Genomic DNA, 13473 nt, shown 5'->3' on the forward strand with positions numbered 1-13473 from the left:
GGTTCTAAGAGGGAAGTTTATAGCAATACAATCCTACCTCAAGAAACAAGAAACATCTCAAATAAAGAACCTCACCTTACACCTAAAGCAATTAGAGTAAGAAGGACGAAAAAACCCCAAAGTTAGCAGAAGGAAAGAAATCATAAAGATCAGATCAGAAATAAATTAAAAAGAAATGAAGAAAACAATGGCAAAGATCAATAAAACTAAAAGATGGTTCTTTGAGAAGATAAACAAAATTGATAAACCATTAGCCAGACTCATCAAGAAAAAAAGGGGGAAGACTCAAATCAACAGAATTAGAAATGAAAAAGCAGAAGTAACAACTGACACTGCAGAAATACAAAGGATCATGAGAGATAACTACAAGCAACTATATTCCAATAAAATGGACAACCTGGAAGAAATGGACACATTCTTAGAAAAGCACAACCTTCCAAGACTGAACCAGGAAGAAATACAAAATATAAACAGACCAATCACAAGCACTGAAATTGAAACTGGGTTTAAAAATCTTCCAACAAACAAAAGCCCAGGACCAGATGGCTTCAGAGGCAAATTCTATCAAACATTTAGAGAAGAGCTAACACCTATCCTTCTCAAACTCTTCCAAAATATAGCAGAGGGAGGAACACTCCCAAACCCATTCTACGAGGCCACCATCACCCTGATATCAGAACCAGACAAAGGTGTCACAAAGAAAGAAAACTACAGGCCAATATCACTGATGAACATAGATGCAAAAATTCTCAACAAAATACTAGCAAACAGAATCCAACAGTACATTAAAAGGATCATACACCATAATCAAGTGGGGTTTATCCCAGGATAGCAAGGATTCTTCAATATACACAAATCAATTAATGTGATACACCAAATTAACAAATTGAAGGAGAAAAACCACATGATCATCTCAGTAGATGCAGAAAAAGCTTTCGACAAAATTCAACACCCATTTATGATAAAAACCCTCCAGAAAGTAGGCACAGAGGGAACTTACCTCAACATAATAAAGGCCGTATATGACAAACCCACAGCCAACATCATTCTCAATGGGAAAAACTGAAACCATTTCCTCTAAGATCAGGAACAAGACAAGGTTACCCACTCTCACCACAATTATTCAACATAGTTTTGGAAGTTTTAGCCACAGCAACCAGAGAAGGCAAATAAATAAAAGGAATCCAGATTGGAAAAGAAGTAAAGCTGTCACTGTTTGCAGATGACATGATACTATACATAGAGGATTCTAAAGATGCTACCAGAAAACTCTTATGGCTAATCAATGAATTTGGTAAAGTAGCAGGATACAAAATTAATGCACAGAAATCTCTTGCATTCCTTTACACTAATGATGAAACATCTGAAAGAGAAATTAAGGAAACACTCCCATTTACCATTGCAACAAAAAGAATAAAATACCTAGGAATGAACCTACCTAAGGAGACAAAAGACCTGTATGCAGAAAACTATAAGACACTGATGAAAGAAATTAAAGATGATACAAACAGATGGAGAGATATACCATGTTCTTGGATGGGAAGAATCAACATTGTGAAAATGACTCTACTACCCAAAGCAATCTACAGATTCAATGCAATCCCTATCAAACTACCACTGGCATTTTTCACAGAGCTAGAACAAAAAATTTCACAATTTGTATGGAAACACAAGAGACCCCGAATAGCCAAAGCAATCTTGAGAAAGAAAAACGGAGTTGGAGCAATCAGCCTCCCTGACTTCATACTGTACTGCAAAGCTTCAGTAATCAAGACAGCATGGTACTGGCACACAAAAAAATATATATAGATCAATGGAATAGGATAGGAAGCCCAGTGATAAACCCATGCATATATGGTCACCTTATTTTTGATAAAGGAGGCAAGAGTATACAATGGAGAAAAGACAGCATCTTCAATAAGTGGTGCTGGGAAAACTGGACAGCTGCATGTAAAAGATTGAAAGTAGAACGCTCCCTAACACCATACACAAAAATAAACTCAAAATGGATTAAAGACCTAAAGGTAAGGCCAGACACTATAAAACTCTTAAAGGAAAACATAGGCAGAACATTCTGTGACATAAATCACAGCAAGATCCTTTTTGACCCACCTTCTAGAGAAATGGAAATAAAAGCAAAAATAAACAAATGGAGCCTAATGAAACTTAAAAGCTTTTGCACAGCAAAGGAAAACATAAACAAGACCAAAAGACAACCCTCAGAATGGGAGAAAATATTTGCAAATGAAGCAACTGACAAAGGATTAATCTCCAAAATTTACAAGTAGCTCCTGCAGCTCCATATCAAAAATACAAACAACCGAATCCAAAAATGGGCAGAAGACCTAAGTAGACATTTCTCCAAAGAAGATATACAGACTGCCAACAAACACATGAAAGAATGCTCAACATCACTAATCATCAGAGAAATGCAAATCAAAACTACAATGAGGTAACACCTCGCACCAGTCAGAATGACCATCATCTAAAAATCTACAGACAATAAATGCTGGAGAGGGTGTGGAGAAAAGGGAACCCTCTTGCACTGTTGGTGGGAATGTAAATTGATACTGCCACTATGTTGAACAGTATGGAGGTTCCTTAAAAAACTAAAAATAGAACTACTGGGGGCTTCCCTGGTGGCGCAGTGGTTGAGAGTCCACCTGCCGATGCAGGGGACGCGGGTTCGTGCCCCGGTCCGTGAAGATCCCACATGCCGCGGAGCGGCTGGGCCCGTGAGCCATGGCCGCTAAGCCTGCGCATCCGGAGCCTGTGCTCCGCAATGGGAGAGGCCACAACAGTAAGAGGCCCGCATACCGCAAAAAAAAAAAAAAAACAAAAAAAAACTTAGAACTACCATATGACCCAGCAATCCCACTACTGGGCATATGCCCTTCGAAAACCATAATTCAAAAAGAGTCATGTACCACAAAGTTCATTGCAGCTCTGTTTACAATAGCCAGGACATGGAAGCAACCTAAGTGTCCATCGACAGACAAATGGATAAAGAAGATGTGGTACATATATACAATGGAATATTACTCAGCCATCAAAAGAAACAAAACTGTTATTTGTAGTGAGTTGGATGGACCTAGAGTCTGTCATACAGAGTGAAGTAAGTCAGAAAACGAAAAACAAATACCGTATGCTAACACATATATATGGAATCTAAAAAAAAACAAAATGGTTATGAAGAACCTAGGGGCAGGACAGGAATAAAGATGCAGACATAGAGAATAGATTTGAGGACCCGGGGAGGGGGAAGGGTAAGCTGTGATGAAGTGAGAGAGTTGCATGGACATATATATACTAACAAATGTAAAATAAATAGCTAGTGGGAAGCAGCCACATTGCACAGGGAGATCAGCACAGTGCTTTGTGACCACTTAGAGGGGTGGGATAGGGAGGGTGGGAGGGAGACATAAGAGGGAAGAGATATGGAGATATATGTATATGTATAGCTGATTCACTTTGTTATGAAGCAGAAACTAACACACCATTGTAAAGCAATTATACTCCAATAAAGCTGTTAAAAAAAAAAAAGAAAGATGGCCAAATTTGGTACAAGTGAATTTATCATGGACTGATGAATAAGTGACTAAAAGATTGACCTCCAGGAATCCCAAGATCTGGTCAGTGTAGATTTATAGTGATTACGTTGCACCTCAAGAGGTATTGATGTATTGGAATAACTAGCTGGCAGTTCACCATTTAGAGAGATTCAGCCTTGGAGGAGACTCCTCCCAATTCAGAGTGCCTCACATGCTTCCAAGGAGACTGACACCATCAATCGACAATCCCGATTCAGCCAAGGAAAGCACTTTGACACAAGAGAAATTGTGCGAGTGTTTATACCAGGCATAGTAAACTCATTTTCAGCTGACTCAAAGCATAAAGCAAAAGCATTTGGAGGGGCAACAATATATAATCAGTCACAATTTAGGGTAAAAGAAGAGAAATGACCAAGGGAGAACAGGAAAAAAACTTCAGTAGGGAAATTACCTCAAACTTCAATCTTCAAATTAATTGTATTTCAATAAGTTGCAAGTTATTTGTGTTAAAAAGAATAAAAGAACTAGATAGAAGAAAGTGAAAATGCAGTTTAAAACTGAGAGAATAGGAGACCTGTCATATCTTTTTATTCTGGAGTGAGTTGATGGACTCTTTAGCCAGACTGAGGAGAGCAAAGGGGCTTATCACTGGTGTTCCCTCCTATCCTAACTTTGAATCCAGAAAGCACAACTGGAGAGCTTTTTTTCTGCCCCAATTCAGTGCTCTGTTTTCTCATCTTATCAGACTTCAGTTCTGCTCTAATTTACTTTGGTCGTTGGCTGAACTGAGGATGCAATAAAAAACAAAAACAAAGGTCTCACAGAAAGAAAACCAATGGTTGCCAGGCACTGGGGGAGAGTGACATGGGGAGCAACTGTTTAATGGTAGGGTCTCTTCTTGGGGTGATGAAAATGTTTTGAAACTAGATAGTGGTGATGGTTGCAAAGCATTTGAATGTACTAAGTGCCATAAATTTTACACTTTTTAATGGTTAAAACAGTGTATTTTATGTTAGTGAGTTTTACAGTAAAAAAAAAAATTAAGGGCTCAAATGCAGTGCATGGGGGGGGAATGATATGGGGAAGAATGGGGAGATGCTGGCATCGTGGAAGCCAAAGGGAGATAGAGAGTGCAGAGCTCCAGGGACTGAGCTAGAATCAGTGGGACTTCTGGCTCAGAAATGAGTCCTGGTTTTCTTTGGTGAACCCAGTTTTAGTTCTTTCTTAGCACTACTCCAGCATCTAATTCAGTTTACCCAAGATTCATACAGAAGTCATAAGTGGGCTAACAGTCTAATGTAGGTTGTAGATTTTTTTCCCTAGTATCTTTTGTTTTATTTTGTCATTTAATTTAATTTATTTTGTATAAATGTATTTAGATGGGGTAAGCTTTCTCCAATTTTGTATGTCCCCCGTGGATCCCTACTATTTTAAATTATTCCAGTTTCATTTATTTATGATAACATGCCTGGTCCATGAAAGCATTTGTGTTTGCACCCCTGGTATTTAAGGAACTTACACATATAAAGCACAATGCTAGAAATATTGATAATTACTCCAAATGGGCTTTTGCTTCACGGAGTCTTCTTAAAATGAAGACACATGTAAATGGTTTATTACAACATAGGCAAGATAGTCATTTTCCTCATTAGTACAGCGGTGAGTATCTCTGCCTGCCACAGCATAGGCAGGATAAGTGCCCCAATGGTAATAAAAATTAAGTGCATTGGGAACAAAGACAAATGTAAAGAACATGTAGTATCTGATTCCCTTCCACTTTCACTCATTGCACTGAGATTTTATTGCAGTGAATGCAGTTAAAGACAAATGGTATTTGTTAAGAAGCTGGAAAGAAATACCATCAAATCTGTAATTAATAGTCATCAGGGCATAACTTTATTGTAGCACACTTATAGCTCGGGAATGAGGAGTTGTATTTACATCATTAATGAAAACAACCTTGGCATATATATATATATATATATATGGAAAATATATACACTTGGATTCTTAGCAGTTTAACAGCAATGCTCTCGGGAAATAAAGCTGCTATGTATTGGCTCCTCCTGGGTGTTTTATATATGTCATTACTGATCCTCATAACAACCCTGCAAGTTAGTGTATGAGAATCTTGACATTAGTGAGGAGACGTTCTAAATATGTCCGAAGCCCTCAATTTCAAAATGTGGACATGGACCTTGGCTTTCCTGAATCACATTTTTTTCAAGAATCAGATGTCATTTGTGGATAGTCTCATGTTTCATTAAAAAATTTTTTTCCAACTATTAGAATCTTAGCTTTATCTCTGCTTTGCTAGCTATTTTAACAAACAAACAAACAAAAAACCCACAAAATCACCTTAGAGAAAGACTCCACAAAAAAATGAGTGGAGAACAGGAGCTGGCTAAGCTGGGCAGTCAGCTAAGATCACTCATTCACTGTGTGAGGATTTGTTCCAACACATCAGCCTCCTAGAACTGCCCAGAGTGTGCTTGTTCTTCATACCATATTCTGCTGGAATGAGCATAAATTTGCACAGCTTTATGGAAAAGTTTTATTATTATTATTATATATCCAAAGTTGTTTAAATGAGTCTTTGGACTCAGTAATTTATCCTAAGGAAAATAATAAGATATCCATAAAGATTTATGTGAATGTTGATAATTGTTAGTTATAACAGTGAAAACGTACAAGGTGACAGTTAACAGTTTATTGTCTCTGAGCTCCAAATTCACCCTTCTTTGTCTTCCTTTGTGTTACTCTAGGTAAGTCCTATAAACGTTTCTTTTGCCAGCTGGCGGGATATTCATTTCATCAGTAGAGGGCACTGGGTGCAGTAGTTGCAAGAAAACACTTCTCTTCCAGGTTCCAGTCCTCCGTATACATTCTGAGCCCCACAGCCATAAGCAGGAGCTTGAGCTGCACCCTCAGGCCATCTCTCCCTATCTGCAGCCACTTGAGAGCAGCTTCAGCTGTCTGCACCCACAAGCAATGCTGGCCACTTCAACAGACACACTCTGGCCCGCCCACACCAACCAGCAAAGGCAGGTCACTCCTGCAGACCAGCTCCCGCCTACCAGCTCCCGCCTATCCACACCCAGCAGCCGTGATGAGCTGTTTTTACAGATCAGTGCCAGCCTGTGCCCTCAGCCAAGTTTTTTTTTTTTTTGCCACTGCAGGCTGCCTGTGGTAGCGACTCCCTCTTTTAAGAGGTTTGAATCTGAGCCTTGGGGCCCAGAGGGCTAATCCTAGTCCTTTATTGTTCCTATTCCTCAGGCTAGAGGTAGTACCTGCTTTTTTTTTTTTAATTGGAGCATAGTTGATTAACAATGTCGTGTTAGTTTCAGGTGTACAGCAGAGCGATTCAGTTATACGTATACATTTATCTATTTTTCAAATTCTTTTCCCATTTAGGTTATTACAGGATATTAAGAGCGTTCCCTGTGCTATACAGTAGGTCCTGTTGGTAATCTGTTTTAAGTATAGCAGTGTGTACTTGCCAATTCCAAACTCCCAATCTATCCCTCCCTTCAACCCTTCCCCCCTGGTAACCATAAGTTGTTCTCTAAGTCTGTGAGTCTGTTTCTGTTTTATAAATAAGTTCATTTGTATCTTTTTTTTAGATTCTGCATATAAGTGATATCACATGATATTTATTTTTCTCTGTCTGACTTAACTTCACTTAGTATGATAATCTCCAGGTCTATCCATGTTGCTGCAAATGGCACTATTTCATTCTTTTTAATGGCTGAGTGATATTCCTTTGTATATATGTACCACATCTTCTTTATCCATTCATCTGTCGATGGACACTTAGGTTGCTTCCATGTCTTGGCTATTGTAAACAGTGCTGCGATGAACATTGGGGTGCATGTATCCTTTTGAACCATGTTTCAAAAAACCATGTTTCAAAAAACCATGTTTTTTTCTGGATATATGCCCAGGAGCGGGATTGCTAGATCATATGGTCGCTCTATTTTTAGTTGCTTAAGGAGCCTCCATACTGTTCTCCATAGTGACTGTACCAATTTACATTCCCACCAACAGTGTAGGATGGTTCCCTTTTCTTCACCCCCTCTCCAGCATTTATTGTTTGTAGTTTTTTCTTTTTTTCGGTACGCAGGCCTCTCACTGTTGTGGCCTCTCCCGTGGCAGAGCACAGGCTCCGGATGCGCAGGCTCAGCGGCCATGGCTCACGGGCCCAGCCGCTCTGCAGCATGTGGGATCTTCCCGGACCGGGGCACGAACCTGTGTCTCCTGCATCGGCAGGTGGACTCTCAACCACTGCACCACCAGGGAAGCCCTGTAGATTTTTTTTAATGATGGCCATTCTGACTGGTATGAGGTGATATCTCATTATAGTTTTGATTTGCATTTCTCTAATAATTAGCAATGTTGAACATCTTTTCACGTGCCTCTTGGCCATCTGTATGTCTTCTCTGGAGAAATGTCTATTTAGGTCTTCTGCCCATTTTTTTTTTTTTTTTGTGATATGCGGGCCTCTCACTGTTGTGGCCTCTCCTGTTGCAGAGCACAGTCTCCGGACGCACAAGCTCAGCGGCCATGGCTCACGGGCCCAGCTGCTCCGCGGCATGTGGGATCTTCCTGGACCGGGGCACGAGCCCATGTCCCCTGCATCGGCAGGCGGACTCTCAACCACTGCGCCACCAGGGAAGCCCCTGCCCATTTTTTTATTGGGTTTTTTATTTTTTTTTGATATTGAGCTACATGAGCTGTTTGTAAATTTTGAAGACTAATCCCTTGTAGGTCACGACGTTTGCAAATATTTTCTCCCATTCTGTGGGTTGTCTTTTTGTTTTGTTTATGGTTTCCTTTGCTCTGCAAAAGCTTTTGAGTTTAATTAGGTCCCATTTTTTTATGTTTGTTTTTATTTTGTTTATTTTATTATTTTTCTTTATTTTGTTCCTGGTGGGCTTTGACTGAAGGGCACTGACAGCTCCCAATATTATTCCATTTTATGGATGTATCCTCGTTTATTTAACTAATCCTTTATTGTTGAGCTTTTAACTTCTATATCAGTCAAGGTCCAGTTGGGAGACAGAAACCACGACAGTTATTTGAACAGGGAAAAATTAATACCCCCACAAAATAACTACTAAAAGAGGTAAAAGTGGGCTTTAAGAGATCCAAGTATCACAAATTAAAAGAGCAGGTAATTTAAAGTTAGAGCCCCCTTAGAGCCCACTCGTACCTCTTTTAGTAGTTATTTTTTTGGTATTAATTTTTCCCTGTTCAAATAACTAGTGGTTTCTGTCTCCCAACTGGACCTTGACTGATATAGAAGTTAAAAGCTCAACAATAAAGGATTAGTTAAATAAATGAAGATACATCCATATAATGGAATAATATTGGGAGCTGTCAGTGCCCTTCAGTCAAAGCCCACCAGGAACACACTTGTAGCTAAAAAGGTTGGATTTGTTACTTTGTAGAAAGGGAGAATGCACATCAGGGGAAAACCACAGGATGTTTCAGTAGGAATGTGTTAGAAAGAACCCATTATAGGATTTGCGATTTGGTTGGATGATTTGGGGGAAGGTTTAAGAAAGAAATTTGGTCTAGATTGTGTGTTGTCAGAATGTGGGGGTAATTCTATGGTTGGACATTTTGCAGTTGCCATAGTGATGTGTTTTTGTCTGTACTTACAAAGTTATGAAGAGGCCTTTCTTTATTTCATCCTGTCATGATCTCAGAGTAACCTTGTCTAAGGTTGGTATTCTGTGAGATTGTTTATGTCCAATAGGAGACTAACATGGCCTTGCTCTGAATGTTAGATTGGTTCTGAACATGAGTTCTTTTTCAGAGCTTTCAGCTATCATGTAAGAAGTCTGCCTACCCTGGGGCCACCACATGGAGTGACCACATACTTACATATAGAGAGAGATGGCCCAGAGTTCAAGCCTCCAGCTATTGAAGGCTTCCATCCTGGCTAACAGACAATTGAATGAAGAAGACTTTGAGATGCTGTCAGCCCCAACCATTGTCTGACCACAACTAGGTGAGGGACCTGCATGCAGTCAGAACTACCAGCTGAGCCAAGCTGACCTCCAGACTTGTGAGTAAAATAAATAATTACCATTGATTTGAGTTACTATTTGGGGGTGGTTTGTTTTACAGTAATAGATAACTGATACAATGTCGGATAGGCAGTTAGCTCTATAGTTCTGGAGCTCAGGAGAGAGATCAGACATGGTGGTACAGTTCAGGAAGTCCTTTAGCAAGGAGAAAGCACTTGAAGTCATAGATGAAGTCATCAGGGAGATAATGTACATTGAGAAGAAAAAAAAGAACCCACAGTGGCACCTTTACAATAACACTGAAGTGATCAAGACGAAAGAAGAATTTGCAAGGAGACTGAGAAGGAGTTATCAGATGACATCCATGAGAGATGAATGTTAAGGAAGTCAAGAATGAGAGTATGAAGAAAGAGGGCATTTTCCACAGAGTCAAATGCTGTGGCGGGAGATCAAGTAAGACAAAGACCGAAAAGTGTTCTTTGGATTGAGCAACAGTGAGTTTACCTTGTTGGCAAAAGTAGTTTCAGGGGGCTTCCCTGGTGGCGCAGTGGTTGAGAGTCCGCCTGCCGATGCAGGGGACACGGGTTCGTGCCCTGGTCCAGGAAGATCCCACATGCCACGGAGCGGCTGGGCCCGTGAGCCATGGCTGCTGAGCCTGCGCGTCCGGAGCCTGTGCTCCGCCATGGGAGAGGCCACAACTGTGAGAGGCCCGCGCGTACAGCAAAAAAAAAAAAAAAAAAAGGAGTTTCAGGGAAACTAGGGGCTAGGCAGTGATGGGGGCAGAAGCCAGATTGCAGAGATAAGGAGAGAGGAGAAGATCAGAAAGACACCAAATCCCATGCTGTTTTACTGCATCATGCTGACTTCCTGCATTCTATTCGTCTGTATATAATTTTTTCTACAATTCAGTAACCCAATAAAACAATCACATCATGTCATGAACCTTACAATTCCACAAAAGCATGGGTATATCATGTCCTGGTATATATTTAGTGTCATACTTTAACCTGCAGTTTCCAGTTATAAATGCATTACTCTGTGTGTTTGTCTGTCATTATAATCACTTTAAATCTCTCATTGTTTATTTCTCTTGAAAGTAAAATAGCTCATCATTTAAAATAGTACTCAGTGTTCATTGGTGCCTTGTAATTACTTCAGAAAAACAATCTCAGTTTACAGGTTATAAACTCCTGAAGCATCTCTGCAGGAGGAATAGCTTACTTTCACCAGGAAAGTCTAGGGAAAATTATTCTAGTCATAGCCTGCTAATTCATTGGCCTGATTGTCAGAGCTCCCATGACAGTTCACTCTCTTGGGAGGCTGGTGTGGGGCTCTGCTTATCCAAGGGGGAGGTCAAGGCCTCCTTGGCAACAGGGAATGAGTTGCAAGGGAGTTGTGGAAAGAAATTCTGTTCAATTCAACCTGTAAGTAGATCTGGGCATAATGGCCTCATCTGGCTCCTCTAAGTCTCTCTTTCCCCCTTCTTTTTTCAGGGCAAATCTTATCCCTAACTCTTTCATTATTTGCTTGTGGTTTCCTTGCCAAAGATGCGTGGAGGTAAGCACTATGATGAGGATGGGAGTTAAGGGTTTTTGAATGAAGAGTTTACGTTTCAAAGGACTTGAAATTTATATTTCAAATGTCACTTCCCAATGAGCCTTTACACGTAAACAAAACACGATCAACAGACTTGGAAGGTGAGGAATAGCATGCATGTTTGACTCCTGTTGCATTCCTGGGCTATACTGGCTGTAACATTTTTTTTCTTTTTTTTTTTTTTGCGGTACGCAGGCCTCTCACTGTTGTGGCCTCTCCCGTTGCGGAGCACAGGCTCCAGACACGCAGGCTCAGCGGCCATGGCTCACGGGCCCAGCCACTCCGCGGCATGTGGGATCTTCCCAGACCGGGGCACGAACCCATGTCCCCTGCATCGGCAGGCGGACTCTCAACCACTGTGCCCCCAGCAAAGCCCCTGTAACGTTTTTTAATAGATTCTATAGTTACCTTGTAAATATCACCATCGAGTATATTATATGTAAAAACATTCTTTTGTTAGGTTTAGAAGTTTAAAAGGTACTATTATTTTTAAAAATCTGGTTTTGGCATTTTTTCATATTTTAGGATATTAGAAGCCTCTAAAATGGAAATTTTGTGGGCATTTCTCAGCATTTGAGAAGCCCTGCCTGGGGCAATAACTTTGACCCTGTGTGGAAAGGTGTGGAGGATAATTCTGTGAGTGCTTAGAGGGGTTTGAAAAGTTGGAAACGAACACTTGTGCATCGAGCACGTTTTGTTGTGCTTAGCACCGTACTAGGGGCTACACATTCTACATTTAATCATGGAGAATTGCCTGGAATGAGGCCTGAGAACACAAAGTCCTGGAGGAGATGATTTGAGCTGTCAGCAGAAGGGAAACTGCAGTATGTGGGACTTAAAAACAGCTTGCATGGGGTATGGGATAAGGGTAGAGGGAAAAAAATCTTGGCAAATTTATTCTGCACAAATACTTGTGTCATCCTCATTTGTGTAGACTTTGTGACTTTTTCCCTGGGTTCATCTGGTTGGCAGATGGATGTAAATGCCTTTTAGCCTCAAAGAAGGCACACAGAAGGCACGTACGAATCTTGGCTGTGTGATAAACAGAAGCTGAGCTTCAGAGAATTTCTGGTATGTGTGCGTGTTTGTGTGCACGCGAGCATATATGCACGCGTTGGGGCTGAACGTACCACTGGTTTAAATCTGATTTTCAACTGGGAAGATTTCACATACTTCTTTAGTGTGGCCCAAGTGAATATAATTTTGGCAATGAAAAGTAGAGCATGTTCCAAAAGTTCTTTTCTTTTGCCATCGGGGATAGCAGTACTTTTATGTATAGTAATTTCAGGTCCCCAAGTACCTTCAGCAGTATTAATGGAGCAAACAACAAAAAATATTAAGCAGCAGATGATTCGATCATGTTAACACATTTATTGAGTACTTTATTTTCTTGCCTTTGGAAAATACAGGCCTTCTTTTCTCAACTGTGGTAATAGCTAATTCTTTTTATTTTAAAACATCTTTATTGGAGTATCATTGCTTTACAATGGTGTGTTAGTTTCTGCTTTATAACAGAGTGAATCAGCTATACATATACATATATCCCCATATCTCCTCCCTCTTGCGTCTCCCTCCCACCTTCCCTATCCCCGTCGACCTGATCTCCCTCTGCTATGTGGCTGCTTCCCACTAGCTATCTATTTTACATTTGGTAGTGTATATATGTCCACGCCACTCTCTCACTTCGTCCCAGCTTACCCTTCCCCCTCCCCATGTCCTCAAGTCCATTCTCTACGTCTGCATCTTTATTCCTGTCCTGCCCCTAGGTTCTTCATAACCATTTTTTTTTAAGATTCCATATATATGTGTTAGCATACGGTATTTGTCTTTCTCTTTCTGACTTACTTCACTCTGTATGACAGACTCTAGGTCCATCCACCTCACTACAAATAACTCATTTTCGTTTCTTTTTATGGCTGAGTAATATTCCATTCTATATATGGGCCACATCTTCTTTATCCATCCATCTGTCGATGGACACTTAGGTTGCTTCCATGTCCTGGCTATTGCTGCTACTTTACCAAATTCATTGATTAGCTCTAGTAGTTTGCTGGTAGCATCTTTAGGATTCTCTATGTATAGTGTCATGTCATCTGCAAACAGTGACAGTTTTACTTCTTCTTTTCTAATTTGGATTCCTTTTATCTCTTTTTCATCTCTGATTGTTGTGGCTAAAACTTCTAAAACTATGTTGAATAATAGTGATGAGAGTGGGCAACTTTGTCTTGTTCCAGATCTTAGTGGACATGGTTTCAGTTTTTCACCATTGAGAATGATATTGGCTGTGGGTT

At 40.3% G+C, this 13473-nt stretch overlaps 1 protein-coding gene across 1 annotated transcript in view; it reads left to right on the top strand.

The window, feature by feature from the left end:
• LOC111174602 (uncharacterized) overlaps nt 1–13473 on the top strand; it is a 240083-nt gene that overhangs the window by 213184 nt on the left and 13426 nt on the right. Inside the window, exons 4-5 of the mRNA XM_089913311.1 lie at nt 9373–9624; nt 11080–11143. The gene's annotated coding sequence lies outside the window, so the exon portion shown is untranslated. The remainder of the gene's footprint in view (nt 1–9372; nt 9625–11079; nt 11144–13473) is intronic.

Source organism: Delphinapterus leucas, chromosome 6 (assembly GCF_059928025.1).
Source record: "Delphinapterus leucas isolate spDelLeu-1000000601 "Yukka" chromosome 6, BTC_Dleu_Yukka2, whole genome shotgun sequence".
Lineage (NCBI taxonomy): Eukaryota > Metazoa > Chordata > Mammalia > Artiodactyla > Monodontidae > Delphinapterus > Delphinapterus leucas.